General features: G+C 36.5%; 1 pseudogene; it reads left to right on the forward strand.

Moving 5' to 3' along the window:
- The first annotated feature begins 17369 nt into the window (after positions 1-17369).
- On the forward strand, positions 17370-19399 carry LOC110463000 (annotated as a pseudogene).
- Positions 19400-24160: the final 4761 nt, after the last annotated feature.

Here is a 24160-nt window from a genome sequence, read left to right on the forward strand (position 1 = left end):
CTGGTTACGAAAAATGTCTTTCTTTCGTAAATGGATTGCACAAAAATAATGAAACTAGGTTAGACATCTACCCTTGTCAAATGTACAATACGTTCAGTGTGTACAGTCACTCAATCGTGCAGTGCATCGTTCTTCACAGAGGAATAGTAAAAATAGTAAAATCACGTGCAGAACAATGTTGAATACACCGGCCATACATCTCGTCATACCCATTGGTACACTTGACAGATGCACATCGCTTTCCGCTATTCTAAGTAAATTCCTTTGTCTTTAAAGTATGGTACGACTGCCAGAAGTCCTGAGATTTCGGGCAATCACTTTATTATTGCAAGGCCAATGGCAACAATAGAAAACCATAGAAGACATGGGTAACAGAAACTCGTGGGTCTTCATCGTAGTGATCGATCTACACCCAACTTATCCTGGACCCTTCCACCAACATTCTAAAAGGACACGTAAGACTGAGACAACAGTAGAATCTAGAACGTTATGTCTGCTATGTTCTTCACCTTGTGTAATCCTAACTTATAAATGGAGATGATCATACACACCTAATAATGTAGGTGGACAACCGAATCAAAGAAATCGTCATCCCCTGCCAAACAAATAGACTGGCCTAAAATAGGGAGGGAGTGAGGCTGGGAGAGACTATGTTTACAGCACTAGTTCATCTTTGTGTGAAACTAAACTATATTCATGTTTTACAGAGGAACCATATGCATGCATATATGTACATAGTTTTATAACCAGTTTTTTTTTATCAAGGTCAAACGTTATTTCATATCGTGCTTTGTTGAAATTCAAATGCAAGTACATTTATTTTCAAGATGGACAGCTCCAAAATTGAAAGCAGAGAAAGATTGGCTATACCATTTTATCGTCGTTAAGTTTAGTCGTAATATAACCTGTGCAAAATCCCGTTGATCACTCTCTCGGAAATAAATTATATGCTCGCAATAAGCCATACACAGGAAACACACCTTATACGGCAAATACACACACAAAAACCGAAACAATGACACTTTGGAAAAACTACAGAAGACAGCGAAATAATGTAAATAAACTCCAGAAATCTTCTATCAATAATTAGTTCATGGAACGACAGTGTCGGATCTAGAGGTTTTTGGGGGCTTCAAGAAACCCCCCACCCCAGAGACGTATATAACACACGATAACAATAGGCTCAAGCGTGCGTTTACAAGATCTGCGCGAGTTGCCAATCTCTGTGTTATATACGTCTCTGCCCACCCTGAGAATTTTCTTTAAAAATCATGTTTTTTCCGGCACTATTTTCCTCAATTTTCCCTCATCATGGACCCCCCCCGGAAATTTGGACCCCGCCCCCGATACACTGATTTCTGGCAAACAATATAACAAACTTTTCTTTCGAACAAAAACAAGCATCAATCGGACATTGTATTATTGGAAAATGACAAAGAACTGAGGGTATGCGAGACTTTCAATCCGCACTTAAATGTGGCCAATGATATAGGAGAACACCTTAATTTTAACCATGATTCACATGAAAGCGAACGTCTTCATTATCTTGTTAATATTTAGTCTGATTCGCCCCATTAAGTTGTATATTTTACAATAACTGTATAATTATATACTGAAAACTTTTTTTCCGGAATTCTTTACCCGGCAAAGTGTTTCTCCGCTTCCAGGTTTTACAGCACCATATCCGGGTCACTTGAACCAAAATGGCTGGAAAGATCAACCTTGCTATACCAAGGGCACCGAGTCCCTTTATCAGGGTTTGTTTGCTTTATTAATGAATATTTGCTAGTTAAGCAGAAGTTGTGATGCTTGGAACAATTATAAAAGTCTCTAGCATGTGTACATAGTGTTATATATGTCTTTAGTTGCCACACTAAGGACCGCTTGGTCGAACTTGCCCTTGAATACACGATGCCGGCAAGTAAGGCCGTCAAAATAAGAGTTTTAACGTTTTCTTTTATTTGAAATGTGATTGACACTATACAAATTATTTTATTTCAAACTAAAGCTTAACTGATCTGTCGTATCGTATGATGATTTCTATTGTACTTTCTCTCATCAAATTATTTTTACTTTGGGCTCGCAAGTTTCGTCTACAGTAGTCATATGTTTCCGCGCGTGATGTATTTCGGCGCAGCCATTTTATCAAGCTATATCTCGTAACTATGTGACCTGCTGGACACAACACAAGGATATTTTAGACGTTTGTCCATCGTCTGTAAGCTGACACAAAAATTACCGGAAGCTCGTCCGGAAGACATAAGAAATAATCACTGATTAAATAAACACACATAAATATGCAGTTTTGCTTAATGCACTTTTTATCTTGCTCAAAATGAGCCCATACCTGAAAATACGGTGATATATTTCATTCATGAACCAGTCTTTTTTGTAGTCTGACAAAGGTACGAAAATGTCGTATGCAAATGAGGGCACATCTCCTCGACAATTTTTTCCACTTCCGAAGAGCCTAGGAGATATCGATAAACACTGTTTGCATTGAAACGTAAACCTTGTACTGCAATGAAATTCCAATTTTCACCGCTTTTAAACAGAATAAAATGAGAAATAACTGGCCATCAACCAAAACTGATAAAAGACTGCACAAAAAAAACCAATGACAGATTCTATCATAACTAAATAAGTAAAATAAACAAATTTATAAAACTACATGTATTCATTCAAGTTGACATATTGAAAAATAAATGAAAAATATGAAATTCATAAAAATCTGTTTTGATAATAAATTTTACGATCAAAGATTTTATACCAAACTAAGCTTTTGTTCTGACAGGCCACTATGGGGAAAAGATTTTTAGTGTATTCCAGTCATCTTTCTTTGAAACACTAAATCAAAATAGACACACAGAAACATATGACTGTTACTTCCGATGGGAGAAATTTGTTAAAAATCCTTTGTTCTAATCTTTTATAAATACAGTTTTATGTTGCTAGTTTTTTGTTTCCATTAGTAGATTGTATACATGTTTATGACAGTCGGATGTAGTTTCGACAGTTTTCTGTCGATATGAGTACAAAATCGCGGTTGCTTCTTAAGTGCACGGAAATCGGTAGCACGAGGGATATGAGAATTTGGTACAGCTATATTTGAGGAGGCCGGACCCAAATCGGATCACTTTTTGCAAAAATAATTTTAAATCAATAAATGTGTCAACAGATCAGATATAACAATGATGTAACTTTAGAATAGATAGCCATGCAGCATTTTTTGTTTACAGATGATTAGTTTTTAAGTTTAAATAGCAATAGAAAATGTAAATAAATTCAAATGTCTGTGTTCTGTTTACGTTTTAAGAAAATGGGGCGTGCAATGACTTTGCATCCTGTTTTGGACGAAAGGAATAAATTCATCCTAGAGAAATACTTGTTTAATTTTCGAGACGTCCCTACCTTAGCAATCATACTAAAATATCATGGCCTAAGTTGAAAGTTCAAAGGTGCCAGTTAGTCTCGGGTAAATTGTCTCGTTGGACGGTCAAATTTCTAAAAATATTGTTTACACAGGTGAAAAAGTGCAGACCTAAGATTTTCAACGATTTTAATATTGATAACTTCGATTAATTAACCTAAAAATACTGTTGATATCGATTTTAAAGTCAAAAGTATTTATTATGTGCAGAACAGTCACTTGTAAACTTTACCCATTAGCCGATAACCTAGTTTATAGCATGAACATCTCTAAAAATGGTTCTGGTTCAGTTGTATTCTAGTAGACGCAACTTTTAATAGGACTGTCTATGTATTAGCGATAAATGTGAGTACAGTTACTACATTCTTATTTCTTATTGACATGGTTTACCAGCTTATGTACAATTCAAGTGTGTGCTTTGTTAACAATGATCTTACAATTGTGCTTTCAACAATCATGACAATATATCTACACATATTTAATTCATTGATGTTTGAAACTATTATCAGTAATTCAAATTCATTAAACTGCTATACAATCTTGGTATTTATTTTACCGCAGGCAAAATGACGATTAATGTTGATTTAATACTGACCGTATTTATTCTGACAATACTTGAACTGCTAACAGAATACATCTCGGCTGCTTCTGTGCTCCTACATTATACAAATGATAGAGTCCAACATCAGATAAGTCAAACATTTTTAGCTCACCTGATAAAGAGCAAGTGAGCTTAAATGCCATGGTGCGTCGTCCGTTCGTCGTCCATCTGTCCGGCGTCAACTTTTTATTTTAAACAACTTCTTCTCAGTAACCAAAAGGCCTAGCATGATGATATTTGGCCATTAGCATGCTGGTGTGAAGGGCTAATACGTTGGTTCAAATGAATGACCTTCATCCATTTTCAAGGTCACATGGGTCAAATTTCTTAAATACCTTTAAAACAACTTCTTCTGGATAACCAAGAGACCTAGGGTGATGATATTTGGCCAGTAACATGCTGGGATGAAGGGTTACCAAGTTTGTTCAAATGGATGACCTTAAACCATTTTCAAGGTCACAGGGGCCAAATATGTTGAAATCTTTAAACAACTTCTGAATAATCTAAAGTTCCAGGGTAATAATATTTGGCCAGAAGCATGCTGGTATGAAAGGCAATAAAGTCTGTTTTATAAACTTTATACATTTTTAATGTCCTTGTTTGACTTTCAATCTTTTGAATCAAACAGATATTTTGCCTGTAGCTTTATTTTAGTCTACTTTTAAGATAACAATTGTAAGATTAATACCAGGTGAGCGATTCAGGCCCATTGGGCCTCTTGTTATTGGTCCTGAAGACTTCCATGGGGAAGTGAAATCAGCCATTTTGTTTTGGCAATCAGTCTCAAAATTACTAGTTAACATGCATAACTCCAGACTAACATGAACCAGAAAGTGAACTTGTGATGTTATGGAAAGATCATTCCAGTACTTTAAAATATGTTGAAGGAGAGATGATGGATGGTCAACACACAGAACTTGATTTAAACCAGTCTCGACTTTATCCTTATAACAACCATGAACGATAGGTCTATGTGATATAAATTTCTTCCAGTGAGACTTAGTGACTTTTTCGTAGAACAGACCTTGACCAAGAAAAAATTACTGTAAGCATCAATAATTTAATATTTGATAACTTGAATATAAGAATAAAAGAAGAAAAATAATCTTGCACAACATTATTTTAGAGAAAACACTCATTGAATCAGAGAAATGTACCTTTAATAGGAAATAACTTCAAGAAACATTGTATATAATATATATGCTATGATGCAAGTGACTACCTAAGACCTGTAGCTGCAGTAAATTGTCTATGGGCCTTCACTTAATTTCATGGAAGCCTGGTATGTTCAATTCATTATTGTGCATCGTTTAAGTACTCTGTATTCAACGCTTACTACTTTTTTTTAAATATTTTCAGGCTTGCAGATGGTCAGCACTCATCGTTGGTGTTTTCGCTGGCTCTTACCAGTTGAGTAAGTAATAATAATAATAATAATAATAGTCTTTATTTAAACTTGATGGAGTCAAAGACTCGTCTCCCATATGGTCAAGCATATTAAAAAATGTACATTATATACAACAATGATAAGATAGTACTATGAATAGTTAATTGGTAAGATAATTTTACATGTACATTTTAAATCCACAATTATCACAGAAACAGCTCTAAATAAAACAATGACCCGAGCTTTCCAGCGGTGGGGGAGAGCCCTACCAGCATGGTCAGCCCAGATTACATTTTAACTGTACAACAGTTATATAAATAAAGGCTAAATTACACAAATTACAAAAATGATGAGCATACATGTTTTTAAACCCATAAAATACTTTTTGGCAGATTTCTTAAAAGATAATAGACTTTTGCAATTCTGTACATATGATGGTAAACTATTCCATATATATCAACCTTGATGTAAAAGACCTTTTAAAACATTTAAGTTTTTAAAAGGCAACCATTTAAGTTTGCTAAACATTTCATTTGAAGGTGTACAAAAGTCACATTTCAAAATAACTCTGGCAGCTCATTTTTGCAGTTTTTCAATCTTTGCAATGTGGTTCTGTGTGGCATTTCCCCAGATATTAGAGCAGTAGTCAAAATGGGGATTAATGAAGCAATTGTAATATTTGAGACAAGATGATTAGGTCAGGAAAGGTCGAAAGCGTCTCATTTGGAAAATTTGATATGCAATCTTTTTTGCAGTATCTGCAATTTGTTTATCCCAAGATAAACAATCATCAATAGTAACCACAAGAAAAAAAAACTTGTTTCACATTTTCTAATTGTCTTTTATTTATAAAAACAGATACATTTTCAGATTGTCTACATTTTCTTTGTGATGTTCCAATTAACATCACTTAAGTTTTTTCTGTGTTAACACACATTTTGTTTTCAACACACCATTTCTGAATTAATTTGGCACCATAATTTAAACTGGAATTGATGTTTTCAATTGATTTGCCATGTGTGTGAGCAGCTGTGTCATCAGCATACATGTTTATTGTTGAGTTTTTTGTGAACAAGGGTAGATCATTCACATACAAGATGAACATTAAGGGCCCAAGGATAAAATGCATGATGTTGTACATTGTTGAAATCTAATTATGATGAAGCTAGCTACAAATATTTGAAAAGAAAAGAACATGAATCAGGCTGTGAAATTTAATATCCGATATAAGCTAGCAAGAAAATTAATATATAAACGTGCATTTATATGATGTATTTATAGATTATATACACGCCAGTAATATACAGAAATATCTGAAATGGTGTAAGATGAAACATGTATTGGCAATGAAGGCAGTTTCAATTTTTCTTTTCATTGTATGAAAAGTGGACAAAGGGAAGCAATTCCTGTGTCAATCATTTTTTTTCCAAAGATTGCAAAGGATATAATATGAAATTCCTTTTTTAGGTGACTTGAGACTTTGTCAAGGGTCAAATTGGCTTGAATTTCAACAATCTTTTTCACACTCGGATACATTGGAAGCAAATACTTTTCATTATGGGAAGGTCTTCACGTGCTTTGTCAAAATAGTGAATTTCATTACCCCCAGGCTTCACATTTATAGATTATATAGGAAAATGATACTTAATCAGAAGTAAACTTGATTAGAATTATAACCCTTAGATGACAGTTTGTTATTATTAAACACAAGACCAAGATATGCTGGAAATAAATACTTTTTATATATAGATGAAAGGGTTTTAATGTGGTTTATCAAAACTTAGAATTTCATTACTCCTGTACCTCATGCTTTCCCCTGGGGATTACTCTGAGGTGAATCAATTTAATGTAGTTTCTGTAGGAATATGATACTTTTGGGTATTTTGGTTCATTTTCATTTTGAAATTCAAAACCGGTTGGAATTACATTGTATATATATGCATGAGAAGATGGTAGATGCTAAGAACATTTGACCGTGACCAACCCTCAGGGGCTAAAGGGTTGGGCCCAGAATGAGAAGTCGGAGGTGCTAAAATTAAATTGACCCAGACATGCTAGAATCAAATACTCGCCAGTCTTAAATCTGCATGCTAGACATTGGATAAAGCAGTTCTGGTGTTTTTTAATATGATGATAATTGATCTAATATTTGTGTTAGTCATATTTTAAAAACAAAATATCAGACCTCCGGTGACTGTTAAGGCTCTTGTCTTAATTTGGATCAAGTACACTGCACAGTGTGTTTGTCTCCGCTTCATAGGAATAGTTCTCAACGTTTCTGTTGTTTCTGTTATATAAACAATAACAAATTAAAATGATTTCAAGTTTTGTAATGGGACGGGTGTATGTTGTTCTGCCCTGCTGTACTCTGTTATAAAACATGGTGGTAATCATCGGTGTGTGGTGACCTCGGAATCTACAGGATGGACTGACCGATCCTCTAGGGGCTGTGAGGCAGGTGCCATAATGGGCCATAGAGTGCAAAATCTTCAAATAACATTTCTTCGGAAATGTACAGCTTGATTTCTCACAATATTTCAGAAACTTATCTACAGAAGATGAGGATCAAATTTAAGCTCAATAATTTGAAGGTCAGACACCCCAGAGGACTGAAAGCAGGGGGGGGGAGGGATTCAGGATTCAGAGTGCTACACTTTTAAAAGCATTCAAAAAGACATTGATATTTCTTTCTGATATGTATTGTTGGATTTTCCACATCATTTCTTAATATGATATTGATCTTAAAGTTATAAGGATCAGAATCTAAACAGTAGAAGTCTGATCCCCTCACCCCTCAAGGGGACTGAGGAACGGGGCAAAATGGGTTTTAAAAGTCATTGATGTAAATCCTTAGGCAATGAGGATTTTCTCAAGAAGGGGCTGACTCTTTAGGGTTTTCAGGAGTTGGGCTATAGGAGGTTGCAGATTTCAAAGCATTAACATGGAATCTCTGTAACTTCCTATTGGATTTTGATTTCTCTGATGAAATGACCATGACTAGATGAGGATCAAAAGTGTTACCCTAAAGTGGCTATTAACTCCAAGGGGCTGAGGGGCATGGCCTTAAGACGCCACAGAGTACAAAACCTATTCAACATTAGCACTTTGAAATGAGGATTGATGTCAGTAATAGACATGGTTAGGTAAACAGCTATATGTAAAAATATACAAAGCCATGACAGAAAAAGTTGTTTGTTGTTTAATTAATTGTAATGCATTGATGTTCTTACAGAAAGATTCAGAAAGATTGAGGAAAAATTCAAAATACAACAAGCACCATTGATAGTGAAGCTAGAAGAGAAGCAAGCCAGAGAAAAGATCGCAAATTTCAGGGGTAAAGCATTTATAATCCTGCAAATTATTGATTATATTACAGGACTATATAGCAAACAACTGGTTCCTCTCTGCAGGTTTTATGATTATGGGAAAAATTAACAAAATTGTGTGTACATGTTCAATGCCAACAACTGTCATATTTCTTATATATCTTTCAAATCAAATGTAATTGATGCAAAACCCAACCATTGCTTTGCCGAGTTTTTTTAAATTTGTAACTATTAGTGAAATGACGTTACACTGTGATGACGCAAAACACATCTCTGTAAAATCCAGTCTCCCTACTTCCAAACACAAATCTCTCTACATTTTGTTCCAAAGTCGTCACATGTATGTGTTTGGTAATCTCTATCATATAATATAAGAGCATGATACATGATGAAGATAACCATCAAAAGTGGGATTCAGACTTGTATATTTATTAACATCTAAGTGTTTAATTGTCTAATAGTTTTTCTCTCTATTTCAGCTGAAATGCTTTCTCTTTACCGGGAAGCCAATGGCAGAGATCCACCGCCAGGCCATGTTTATTAACAAACTTTTGATCAGAAAACTGAATGTTTGCTATATTTTGTGACAGACAATAGAAAGTGAAAACGAAATTGTGTATAGAAAGTGACAAAGTAAATTGTGTATTGGTTTTGCATGTAGCTTCTCTTTTTTTGGCAACCATCATCATTAGATGGTGGGCAATTCAAATCACCCTGCGTTCGTAGTCCATCCGTCCTTAAGCAATTCTTGTTTGCACTATTTCTCAAAAAGTGCTGGAGGGATCTTTCTCAAATTTCACATGCAGTTTCCTCATGATCCCCAGTTGTGCATATCATTTTTTGGGACTGATCACAAAACCAAGATGGCCAACAGGCAGGCATCATGAGCTTAAGAGTTATTTTTTTTTGCGTTATTTCTCAGAATGTACAGGAAGGATCTTTCTCAAATTTCACATAAAGGTTCCCTATGGTCCCTTGTTATGCATTTTGATTTTTTGGGATGAAACCAAGATAGCGGGAAGGTGGCTATATTGAATTCGGGAGTAAAATTTTATTAGTGCTATTGCTCAAAAAGTATTCGAGGGATCTTTCTCAAATTTTGCATAATGGTTCCTCCTGGTTCTTAGTTGTGCATATCAAATTTAATATGTAGGTTCTCCTTGGTCCTTAGTTGTGTATTTTAACTTTCGAGGTTAATCAAAAGACAGATTAAAATGGCAGATAGACAAAAAACTGATCAAAGAGATAAGAGAAAAGATCAAACTGACATAGTACTAATAAAGATGGTACGATGGTGGGCGCCAAGATCCCTCTGGGATCTCTTGTTATATTACCTGAGGCAAAGGACCTATGAGCTTATGTCATGGCAGGTAATCTGGTGGTCCGCAACTTTCTTCTATAAACAACTTCCCCTAAAGAACCATCAGCTCTTATTTAGCCTGAAACATGCTGGGTTGAGAGGCTTTTCAAAACATTACCTTGACCCATGCCATTATGAAGGGTTCGAATGTGTTAAAATCTTCATATGTCGATAGTTTGACATGCAAGCCAAGTTGCCAGGGTGACAGCTCAATTGACCCTTTCACCCCTATGTAATTTCAGTAGACTCTACCATGCTTTGACCTGGATGAGTCCATTATGGTTTACAGTGATGAAAGGGTTAAATCTTAAATGGCACTTCAACATTGTCATCATGTGTGACCTCCCGTGTTATGAAGATAGGAAACCTCAATGAAGCAATCGGTGTTGGGTGCATGTAGCTGTCCAAATAAATAACCTGGCCCAATATTCAAGGTCGGATGTTTTGAAAACTGCAAACTTCTTCTTCTATTAAAGGAACTACAATGATTATAGTACTGTAATTATATTATGCACAAAGCTTGGAGGGATGAAAGGCTGTTTAAATTGTAGCTTGAATTAATGATAACATCTGACACCTGATGAGTTAACAGAGATTAGTATTTCAAATTAAAGATATATTTTTCCTACACCGTTATATAACAGGTGAGTCATACATTGAGGAAGTGTACATGATTTGCTTCATCATGTTCCTACAACAAGGAGGTTCTGGGAAAGAACAGATCTGCAACATTATACACATACCACTACATGTTATCATAAGAGGCGACTGATGTGGAGCCCTTTGCAGAATCGGGCATTTCTTCGTGTCTTCTTTAAGCCAGAGACATATAAAGCCATTATATACGTCTCTGTTAATGGTCACTGAATAGAAAAAAAATCTGCTTTCCCCATTACAGCATTTTGTATCTTATCTTTTCTGTTCTCTCCTACCTTCTTTTTCTTTTCTGTTAACACTGTATTTGTGCAACGGATACTTCAGATATGAGTCCATTATGGTCTACAGTGATGAAAAACATTAACTCCTGTAATTTTCGTTTTTCAAAATGTGGGAAATCAATAAGGTCATAGAATGGAAACACTCCCTGTGTGATGTGCTGTCTTATATATGGTTTTTAGCTCGCCTGCCAGGAGGGCAATTGAGTTAATGACATGTTGCGGCAACCGTCTTCCGTCAGCATTTCCTTTAAACAACTTCTTCTGAAGAACGAACAAAGTTCGAGAACGAAAATGACCTTGAACTACTTTAAAGGTCACAGCGGTCAAGTAAGTGAAACGCTTCGAACAATTTCTGCCGAAGAACTAAGAGGTATAGAATCTTCATATTTGGCTGGTGGCTTCCTGAGCTAGAGCCCAACAAAGTTTGTGAATGAAAATGACCTTGACCTTTTTTCAAGGACGCAGGGGTTAAATGTGTCAAAACACTTCAAACGACTTCTTCTGAAGAACTGAATCGTATAGAATCTTCATATTTCGCTGAGAAAGAACCCGACAAAGTTTGAGAATTAAATTGACCTTGACCTACTTTTAAGGTCACAGCGGTGAACTTTCAAGTTCTCGGGTTTCAACTGTGTCAAACACTTCAAACGACTTCTTCTGAAGAACGTAAAGGTATAGAATCATCATATTTGGCTGGTGGCTTCCTGGGATAGAGCCCAACAAAGTTTGAAAAAGACCTTGACCTACTTTAAAGGTCAAATATGTCAAAAAACATCAAATGACTTCTGATGATTTCTGGGAAAGAGCTCACCAAAGTTTGCAAATGAAAATGTCTGAAGAACCAAATGGATTCATAGGATTTGGCTGGTAGCTTTTTGGGATAGAGCTAACAAATCAAGAGGCCCATAGGGCCTGTTTCTCTCACCAATTTTTTTTGTTACATGCAACTGACATATAGGTAATTTAAGACCAAATTTGGTAACTAGAACACAAGACATTTTAACAACTCTTAAATGGTTCTGAAGATATTGTTGTTTGAAACTTAAAATTTTTAAAATTTTGATTTTAAAGCTTTTAACCCATATTGACCTTTGAATCCCGAATTGCACTTAAAGTTGACCTTTGACCTCACTACTATAATGAAGAAAAAAAATCACACAGCTGGTCTACATAACATACCCAAGTATCATGACTAGTCTAAATGGTTCTTAGGATATTATTGTTTGAAATTTTTAACATATTTGACCCCTGTGACCTTCAAAGAAGGTCTAGGTCTTTTTAATGAGGAAATTTCATAGCACTACATCCCAGGTACTTACTGGCCAAATATCATGACCCTGTGCCTTATGGAACTTGAGAAGAAGACTGTTAAAGCTTTTAACCAAAGTTGACATTTGACCCCAAACTAGCACTTAAAGTTGACCTTTGACCTCATAACTGTAACTGAAAAAAATATTTGCACTGCTTGTTTACATAACATACCCAAGTATCATGACTCTAGTTCAAATGGTTCTTAGGATATTATTGTTTGAAATTTTTAACTGCTTTGACCTTGAAAGAAGGTCAAGGTAATTTTAATGAGGAATTTTTTAGCACTACATACCAGGTACCTACTGGCCAAATATCATGACCCTGGGCCTTATGGAACTTGAGAAGAAGCTTATTAAAGCTTTTAACCAAAGTTGACATTTGATCCCCGACTGACTAGCATTTAAAGTAGACCTTTGACCTCACTACTGTAATTGAGAAAAATATTCGCACTGCTGGTCTACATAACATACCCAAGTATCGTGACTCTAGTCCAAATGGTTCTTAGGATATTAGGGTTTGAAATTTTTAACATATTTGACCCCAGTGACCTTGAAAGTATCAATGAGGACCCTTTATAGCACTCCATCCCAGGTACCTACTGGCCAAATATCTTGACCCTAGGTCCTACAGTTCTTCAGAAGAAGTCGTTCAAAAGAAAAAGTTGAGGGACAGACGACGCGATAGGCATAAGCTCACATGGGCAACATATTGGATCTCTGTGACCTTGAATATGGGAAAATTCATTCATTTTAACAAATTTTGTAGCCCTTCATGCAAACATCCTTCTGGCCAAATATCATCAACCTGGACCTTTTGGTTAATCAGAAGAAGTCCTTTAAAGGTTTTCAAGACAATTGACCCATGTGACCTTGAATATGGCAAAGGTCATCCATTTGGACAAACTTGGTAGCCCTTCATGCCAATACCTTCTGGCCAAATATCATCACCCTGGATCTTTTGGTTATATAGAAGAAGTCGTTTAAAGGTTTTCAAGACAATTGACCCCTGTGACCTTGAATATGGACGAAGGTCATCCATTTGAACAAACTTGGTAGCCCCTCTGGCCAAATATCATCACCCTGGACCTTTGGTTATATAGAAGAAGTTGTTAAAAGGTTTTCAAGACAATTGACCCCTGTGACCTTGAATATGGGTAAAGGTCATTCATTTGAACAAACTTGGTAGCCCTTCATGCCAACATCCTTCTGGTCAAATATCATCACCCTGGACCTTTTGTTTAGAAAGAAGAAGTTGTTTAAAGGTTTTTAAGACAATTGACCCCTGTGACCTTGAATATGGACGAAGGTCATCGATTTGAACAAACTTTGTAGCCCTTCATGCCAAAATCCTTCTTGCCAGATATCACCCTGGACCTTTTGGTTAATCATCAGAAGTCGTTTAAAGGTTTTCAAGACAATTGACCCCTGTGACCTTGAATATGGACGAAGGTTATCCATTTGAACAAACTTGGTAGCCCCTCTGGCCAAATATCATCACCCTGGACCTTTGGTTATATAGAAGAAGTTGTTTAAAGGTTTTCAAGACAATTGACCCCTGTGACCTTGAATATGGACTAAGGTCATCGATTTGAACAAACTTTGTAGCCCTTCATGCCAAAATCCTTCTTGCCAGATATCACCCTGGACCTTTTGGTTAAACATCAGAAGTCGTTTAAAGGTTTTCAAGACAATTGGCCCCTGTGACCTTGAATATGGGCAAAGGGCATTCATTTGAACAAACTTGGTAGCCCTTCATGCCAACATCCTTCTGGTCAAACATCATCACCCTGGACCTTTTGTTTATAAAGAAGAAGTCGTTTAAAGGTTTTTTAGACAATTGAACCCTTTGACATTGAATATGAGTGAAGGTCATTTGTTTGAACAGACTTGGTAGCCTTTCATGCAAACATCCTTCATGCCAGATATCATCGCCCTGGACCTTTTAGTTAAACAGAAGAAGATGTTTAAAGGTTTTCAAGACAATTGACCCCTGTGACTTTGAATATGGACGAAGGTCATTCATTTGAACAATCTTCACGCCAACATCCTTCTGGCCAAACTTGGTGTTCTGGTTATTCAGATTTTAACATATTTGACCCCTGTGACCTTGAAATCGGGCAAAGGTCATTCATTTGAACAAACTTGGTAGCCCTTCATCCCAGCATGCTACTGGCAAAATATCATAAGCCTGGGTCTCTTGGTTATTCAGTAGAAGTTGTTTAAAGTAAAAAGTAGACGCCGGACGGACGGCCTTCGGACCATGTGAGCTAAAAATGGTCAAATGTCAGTTGGTCGGACCACAGGGTCAAACATAGTACTAATATTAATACCCGGCCTCCTCTGCCAGGGACGCAATATATCAACAAAAGACCCAAGAGGGCCTGTATCGCTCACCTGAATATTTAAGCAGTCATAGCAAAATATTCTCATTAAATATTATGTTGCACTAAAAATATTTCCCTCACAAACTTTGTTGGCTCCATCTGTTGAAACTACCAGCAAAATATTATAAAACTTTTTTGCTTTTTGATTCTTCTTCAGAAGTTGCTTGACATATTTTCCCATGTGACCTTGTAAGAAGGTCAATGTCATTTTCCTTCTCAAATTGGTTAGCTCTATTCCAAAATGCTACCAGCCAAATCCATTCCTTTTAGTTCTTGAGAACAAATTCTTTAAAATGTTGTTGACCTCTGTGACCTCTAAAGTAGGTTGAGGTCATTTTCATTCGCAAACTTTGGTGAACTCTATCTCAGGAAGTCACCAGTCAAATATTATAATTTTATGCCTTTCAATTCTTCTTCAGAAGTAGTTTGAACCATTATTCGCAAACTTTGTTTGGTTCTTTCACAGGAAATAATCAGCCAAATATTAAGGTTCTATACCTTCCAGTTCTTTAGAAGAGTCGTTTTAAGCATTTGACATATCTGACTCCTGTGACCTTGAAAGTAGGTCAAGGTCATTTTCGTTTTCAAACTTTGTCGGGCTCTATCCCAGGAAGGCTCTAGCCAAATATAAAGATTCTTTACCTTTCAGTTCTTCAGAAGAAGTTGTTCGAAGTGTTTGACACATTTGACCCCTGTGACCTTGAAAGAATGTCAAGGTCATTTTCATCCTCAAACTTTGCCGTGCTCTATTCCAGGAAGCCATCAATCAAATATAAAGATGTTATACCGTTCAGTTCTTCAGAAGAAGTCGTTTGAGGCATTTGACATATTTGGCTGCTGTGACCTTGAAAGTAGGTCAAACTAAATTTCATTCTCAAACTTTGTTGGGCTCTATCCCAGGAAGCCACCAGCCAAATATAAAGATTCTATTCCTTTCAGTTCTTCAGAAGAATTCGTTTGAAGTATTTGACCCCTGTGACCTTGAAAGAAGGTCAAGGTCATTTTCATTCTCAAACTTCGCCGGGCTCTATCCCAGGAAGCCATCAATCAAATATAAAGATGCTATACCTTTCAGTTCTTCAGAAGAAGTCGTTTAAAGTGTTTGACACATTTGACCCCTGTGACCTTGAAAGTAGGTCAATGTCATTTTCATTCTCAAACTTTGTTGAGCTCCATCCCAGGAATCCATCAGCCAAATATGAAGATTCTATACTTTTTAGTTGTTCAGAAGGAGTCGTTTGAAGTTTTTGACATATTTGACCCCTGTGACCTTGAAAGTAGGTCAAGGTCATTTTCGTTCTCAAACTTTGTCAGGCTCCTTCCAACAAAGCTTTCAGTCAAATATCATGACTCTAGGGCCTGACCGTTCTTCAGAAGAAGTTGTTGAAAGGAAAAGTTGACGGACGAGGACGGACGACGGACGCCGCACCATGGCATAAGCTCACTTGCCCTTCGGGCAGGTGAGCTAAAAATGTTTCGTCGTCAGAAAGCTACGTTATCGCAGCTAGGTCAGACACTCCTGTCCACGGGATGACACGTACGCTAAATCCCTAGTGGGTAGCGCAAAACACACGGCATGTCCGCTATTCAATCTTCAAACTTACTTGTATGATAGTTCATGGCCTAACATTATCATGTCGGACACCCGAGTCCAGTTTTCAAACTGGTCAGGCTGACGATCAGAAATCTGAACAGAGCCCTACTTTTGTGCCCTCGGCGCTGATTGGTCCGTTAAATTTAGAAGCCAATCAGCACCGAGGTCATACATTAAAGGGTGTTAGTGAAAATTGTACGCCGGTCCCGGACTAAAACCCCGTGCCATGATTATAAAGATATTTTAATTTCTAATCAACGCGATCGTTTATATTTTAATTAAATTATACGATAATTTCAAACATTATTTTCTAAATGTGACAGTTACAAAAATGTTTTTTGATCATCTGATTATTTCAAGGGGATAAATCTTGTACGCCGCAGTCAACCGTGAAAATTACTAAATTTTACATATTGTCCGAAATATAGACAAAAATGCATTATTGTTTGTAATTATATCGAGTTTAAATGGGAAAAAACGACCTTGAAATATCGACTTTATTATGTTCACGGGCGAAGATCGCGGGTGTTTTGTTTACTCCCGTACCCTTGCTAGGGGAGATCACTCTATCAAGCTATGTCGTTATCAAGTAAAACTCTTAGCCACTCTTACATTTATAAGAATGTTACCAGGCTCTGCGACGAGGACACGGTTCTACATAAGTGGCCATTTTTTGTTAAGCTTTATATATAAGATTAATAATAGTTCACGAAATAAAAAATCATGATTATCATAATGATTGGTTATCATTAGAAAAAATGGTTTCATTTATAATTACTTGAAAAAAATGGTTCTATGATTTAGAAAATGATTGTTTGGTTTGATTAAACTTTAAACCAATGAAAATAACGATCTCGTTGTTGAGAAATTACAATATCTCTATTTTTCTGGTACGGGATTTTAGTCCGGGTCCGGGTCCGGGAACGGCGTGTTGAGAAATTACAATATCTCTATTTTTCTGGTACGGGATTTTAGTCCGGGTCCGGGAACGGCGTGTTGAGAAATAACAATATCTCTATTTTTCTGGTACGGGGTTTTAGTCCGGGTCCGGGAACGGCGTACAGTATTTACCTACCACCACATCAAGTGCTACCCAGCGCTGCCATGCATGTCCTTACTCGTAGGCCTGTATATGTGGAACGCGACCTACATATGTAGCCGATACACAGCCAACAGCGTAGTACACAGTAAGCGGAACGCTGTTTACGAAAGGTTGTTCACAGAGGTTCATAAACAAGGTTAGTGGTTATTACGAAAGAACGATTACAGAGTAGTGTATTTTTCATAGTCATAGCTTTATATCGCATTGTATTGGATCTGTCAATAGGTGTCATCAGTACCATATTTTATTTTCAATTTCTAGTCCTGTAGATTTACACGTATTATAGGTCTCGTATATAATGAGGCAAAATCCAGTCATGTTCCAGAAAGTTTGACTTCAACACCAAATTTTCAGAATGTGTTTTTTTGTATTTATTTGTCAGGTAATTTGTTCAGTAATTAGGTTATTATTCCAGTTGAACAAATAATACAGTTTTCTCAAAATTGGAGATCTTTGTAACTAGTTATTTTGAGAGAAAAATGCAAGACTTCAATAAGGACACTGTTACCCACGAAACTACTACGTAAAAAAATGCACATATTTGATACCACATATTAACATAGAAATCATTTAATTTTGTAGTTATTAAAGTTAATTGCATTAAAGTTTTATAACTTAAGAGTTAGGTAAAAGCCAATGGACATTTGATACATTTTTGTAAATGTTGCTTATGTAACACAGATACCAGGTCAAATGTTACGAACAAAACACAACTTATATTTCCGATTTAAAATACCTCAAATAGATTTCAGTTGCAATTGGAGTGGCTAAGATTATAAATTTATCCTCACAGCCAGTATACCTAAAAGGGTTGAAGTGAACTTAATTCGATAAGGGTATGGACCATGTTAAATATTCGTTCGTAACAAAAACATGAGAAAGTGCGTGTCCTGTTACGATCGTAACACAACTGTAAATGTATAGGTAACCAGTTTGATGTTGTGCTTAAAAGGCATGCCACCGGTTTCATCAATTTCCAAACGCCACGCACACCAATAAAATAGTAATATGCTGGCATGGACTAAAGTAATCTATTCCGTCTTTGCGTATTGCAGAGGTATCTTCTCTTGGGAGCGGGTGTTGATTGTTACGTCACTTGTTTGTGAGAGTAACGTCATCAATTTTTGAGAAAACGACGTAATTTTCTCACACAAACCAATGACGTAACAATCAATACCTGCTCTCAAGAGAAGATAACTCTGCAATACGCAAAGACGGAATATATTTCAATTGATTTAGGTCTACGACCACGTGCTGATAGCTGGAATGGACGACAAAACAATGCAAGGGTGGATGGGTTGTTGGGAGAAAAATACCGTTCCCTGGCATCGAAGTGACGTCCACGAAGCACTGGAAAAATATCTGGAAATACTGACCTCGTCACCGACAGCAAAGAACAAAATATTTGTACCCCTTTGTGGGAAGACTGTCGATATCAAATGGCTAGCAGACAGAGGGAACGAAGTTGTCGGATTGGAAGCCTCTGAAATTGCAGTGAAGGAATTTTTTTCTGAACAAAATATTGACTATATCACGGAGGACGTCCCCGCTTTGAAAGGGAAGCTATACCGGTCACATGACAACAAAATCAAGCTTTATTGCTGTGACTTGTTTTTATTTTCGACGGAAGTAGAATCTGGATTTAGCGGCATCTGGGATCGAGGTTCATTAGAAGCTATGACACCTGCAGACCAGAAAAGGTATATCGAGCTCATGAGAACACTTATACATCCAGGTATTGGTTACTTGCTCGAAACACCAGATCGAGATCCGAACAAAGGTCCTCCATTTTACGTTTCAATTGAAGATCTCGAGGAAGGATTCGGACAAGGCTGTAGTGCAGCCAAGCTAAGTGCTGTGGAAAAAATACCATCCAGTGTGGATTCAATGCCGGATATGAAAGGCATGAATATTTTTCGTCTTACATTTCTTTAAAGATAACATTAAAAATTATCTGAACAAGTTGATTTCCATTGCCTTATGTTTCTACTTGAATTACATAGTTAACGTTTGTTGAAAAGAATATGACGTTCTAATAGGTTTACCCAATGAACTTTTGATTTTCTAAATAAGATATTTTTTTCCCACTTAAAAGTATTTCTTTGAAAAATGGAATATAATATAAACAACTTCAGACTTTTGAAGTGCTTTAACATTCTAGTTTGCCTGTTTCCCTTGATTGAGTTTATAATTAACATCATATATGAGCTATTTAATTGCAGTAGTTGTAAACACTGGAAAGTAAACTACGGTCTTTGCCAAGTTGCTGGTTGTTGTCCGTGAAATAGGTCTAGGTGTTATTTAACAATCCTTTCTTAAAGTTAAGTAATCCCACTTAGGTGTCATCTTAGGTGACATTCTGGGACGGTCATAGTCTCGTTCAACCAGACGCTTGATCACTTGTAATTCAAGAGTCTGGTCAAACACAGTACTTTAAAATAACCATCACCAGAGGGCAGAGTTTTTTTTACTTTCGTTTCCGGACGTTATGTAAACGCCATTAAACATTTCAATGAATAATGAAATTAATGAAAAAAACTTACCTATACATGCCTTCTTGAAGTACCCGTATTCACTATTATCAAGAACAATGTTAGAAAATGTGTCATATCTCCAGAATATTGCCATATATTTCCACTGAATAAATCATAACTGAGCACAAAACCAACAAGGCTGGCTGAAGTCGGAAAAAGCATGCAAAGCAAGTGAGATTTTACCTGTACACCATTTAAAACACCTACAAGTTCTCACTCAGGTAATCTGGCTTGACTTGTATCAATAGCCTTGTTAGCTTCATGAATTATTGTAAAATATCCAATGAAAATACATGAAATCATTCTTTTTGAAGCATTTTCTAGTTAATAGTGAAAACATTGATACTTCAGGAATGCATGTACAGGTAGTTTTTTCATGAATTAAAATATTTGATGGAATTTTGCGCAACTCAAATTCTGACTTCAAAAGTAAAAAAGGGTGTGTCTACCTTTGACCTATGGAATCATTTACCAGAATTCTGGTAAGCCTCGTTTTGATGTCACAAAACGAAAGCACTTGGTTTGACCAAACTCTCTGTTCGGCGAAGCTTGCGCAGGCAACAAGAGTCTGGTTGAACGAGACTAGGACGGTCTTAAAGTCTTAAAGTTAAAGCAAGTAGCTTTATTTATTGATGCACAGTCTCCGTGTACTGGTCTTACAACTCAACTTGTTTAGATGTCGATCGTGGTGATAAAAACAACTTATCTGCAATGACCCATTCGGAATACCCTTTCGTCATTTTCTACGAAACTATGCTAGGTAGCAAAGGCGAGGTGTTCCGAATGGGTCATTGCAGATAAGTTGTTTTTATCACCACGATCGACATCTAAACAAGTTGAGTTGTAAGACCAGTACACGGAGACTGTGCATCAATAAATAAAGCTACTTGCTTTAACTTTAAGATTTAAGTATGTAGACAATGACGTGGTTTTGTTGTTGAACACACCTACAAACACTTGAATGTTTATGGTTACAATTGAAATACTGTGTTACATATCACTTAACATCGGGTTATCTAATTATATGTATCCTTATGACATATGAAGGCAAATAAACATTTATATATTATATGCTGAACTCCCTTCGAATAAATAATTGCACCTATCTTCAAATAATTGAAAAAATGTACAATGCAATTGTAGAAAAGTGCAATTCAATTGAAGATATGTTTAATTCATTTGAAGATTGGTTCAATTCAATTAACGATTGGTTCAAATATGACGAATTAAACCTATCTTCAATTGAGTTGAACCTATCCTCAGTTGAATTGTACTTATCTCAAATTAAATTGTACTTTTCTTCAATTATTTGATATGTGCAATTAATTGAATATATGTTAATTTGGCGTTTCATAGATATACGGAATTCCAAAGTAACATATATTTAATTAATTATTCAACTAATTGAATAAGTAGGTTCAATTCAACTGAAGATAGATTAAATATAATTCGAGATAGGTTCAATTCAATTGAAGATAGGTACAATGAATTGAATTCAATTTTGAAAAGTTCTTTTAACACAACCAATAAGATTTTCTATGTGACGTTTCGATGACTAGAACGACATGTACACTGTCACTTTCATCAGACAAATGACCAGTGAAGCGTATGCACACAAAGGTGTAAAATGTGTACGAGTTGTCTACAAAATCTTTGTCGATTCGGCTATGCTGTAAGCGTATGTTAAATATGAACCGAAATGACTCGATTCAGCTACGCTTTGTTTAATACTTGGTCATAAATGTGCGAGAGTCCATGAGTCCCCTCATCTCGATCGATTTAGAACCGGCCCACTGCGCCGTATCCAGATGGCTTCCTTTATCTGCCGCTTGAACAGATTGCTCTCTGTCCAAAACTTTGGAGTTATCCCAGTAAATCACATGATTTTTCTGTGTGGCATGGTCTGTGATTGCCGTAATATTTATCTGTGACTCCGACTGCTTCCTTTCTGATCTGGTGAATTTCCTACCTTCTTGGGTTTCCGTATCTTTCCAGTGTTTACCAAGGCGGACCCCAAATCGCCTTCCAGTGTCTCCAATATTCGATGCGTTGCAGTTTTACATCCTATTTTGTATACGTATTCTGCGACGTTTTCTTTAGGTGTTTTATCCTTATAGTGTAATAGGATATTGCGAAGCGTCTTGTTGGGCTTCATGGCTGTTGCTATGCGATTACCGCGATATATCCCCCGGATGGTTTCGGATATACCCTTTATATACGGGATGACCACTTGACCTTTGGTTTTGTTCTCATCCTTGATTGGTCTTTTCTTGTTCATTCCCTTACTTTGACACTGTTTTTTTTTTACCCCTTTTAGGGCCCATTATGCACATGTTTTCATTGCCCTAGCCTTGTGATTCTGCTCTTGTGTTTTGTCCTGTTCTGTGACTATTGTATCACATCTGTTGAGCAATGTGCGTACGACGCGTAATTTCTGGTGCAAATTATGGTGAGATTTGAATTTCAGGTATTGTCCGTATGGGTCTTTTTTTTATAGACCAAAACCTTCACGGTTCCGTCTTCTTTCTTAACCAGTAGAGTGTCTAGGAAGGGCATTGTGCCGTTAGTTTCTTCCTCGCATGTTGTTAGTGGCATCTTTGGTGTTCACATGGGTGTCAAATCCTTCTGTAACCCGTTCTTGATTATCTCAAGTATGTGGTCAATATATCGTTTCCATAAGCTACTCTTGCATTATATGGGGCAGTGGCTATTGATTCTTGCTCCAGTTGTTCCATGAACAAATTGGCCACAATGGGAGACAATGGACTACCCATAGCAGTGCCGAAGCGCTGTTGTTTCGGAAACTAAAATATGTTGTTGTCAGGACAAATTCAGCATATACATGAAGTCCTGAATGTAAAGGTTTGTGTTTTTGCGCTATGATCTGTCTAACTCTAAGATGGTAGACATAGCTTCCGCTAGATGTTTCTAATTCTTTACATGGTGTTCCGATTTACCTACTATAGCGGTCCAAGAATGTCTGCTAATGATCTGGAAATATTGTTACCAATGGATCCAGTGTGGTCCACAATAGGCCTCAGTGTGTTTCCCTGTTTGTGGATCTTGGGTGTCAAATATATACTATGTGTGTTCTCTGCTGTGAGATACAGATATCTGTATTGGCCTTCGGTAATCTTACTCTCTTGTTTTAATTTTGACAGGATGGCTATGAGACGCCTTTTAAACTTTTGAGTTGGAGTGGTCTGCAGCTTTTCATGTCTTGTTGTTCTGTAGCATTGTTATGACATTGACCTCATGATCGTCGGTGTCCATGACAACTGTTGTCTTCCCCTTGTCAGTTGGTCGTATGGTAATAGATTTGTCTCTGCCTAATTGTTGGAGTGCGACCCGTTCTTCTTAGTGATTTCAAAACCCTCGTCACCTGGGATCTCAGTCGATCAGCCTCAGTAGCTTAGTTTCTTACATGCTTGTTCTGACGCTATATGTTTTGATAGAATTAAGAATGGGCTTTTAAATATGTGTAGCATTGCCTTACAAAGTAAGGTTTTACGTATATTTGAATATAAAATAATATAAGTAGAAGATTTGTCAGTTGATATGACTACGTCCGTTTAATTGAACTTTCTAATGTAAAATCAGTGCATCCCAAAATGTACAGCTGGCGAAATATCTGTCACGAAAAACAGCGTGTATTTTTTAACGTTCAACAGTACATTGTAGGCATTTTCATACGCCTTGTTAACAGAAAATGTAATGAAATAATTGATGATAACTTTCTCGGACTCTCGACACAAAGCAGAACTGTACGATAAAACATTGGTAAATTACAGGTATGGTAACATGTATGTGTTAACTCATTTTGTATACATTTTTCCAAAATCACATACAGAAAAAAAAGTTGGTTACAGTTTTTTTCAACTCCTCAGATGAGTAGATTCTTGAGCTGATGCATAATCATATCAATAATAATAATAATACACAGCATTTATATAGCGCCCTATATAATTTGTAAAATTACTCTAAGGCGCTTTACAAAATATGGATAATAGTAATGGTTATAATTGTGAAAACAAACAACAAAGGCTTGCAATCACTTTCATACATTTAACAAGCAATGTGCACATAATTGAACAAATAAAAGGGTGGTATTTACATGACGTCTTTGCAAAGATTCTAAAATGCAGACGTGAAGAGGTGAGTTTTTATGTCCCTCTTGAACTTGGCCAGGGTATT

The sequence above is a fragment of the Mizuhopecten yessoensis genome, unplaced genomic scaffold, assembly GCF_002113885.1.
Source record: "Mizuhopecten yessoensis strain PY_sf001 unplaced genomic scaffold, ASM211388v2 scaffold10849, whole genome shotgun sequence".
Taxonomy (NCBI): Eukaryota; Metazoa; Mollusca; class Bivalvia; order Pectinida; family Pectinidae; genus Mizuhopecten; species Mizuhopecten yessoensis.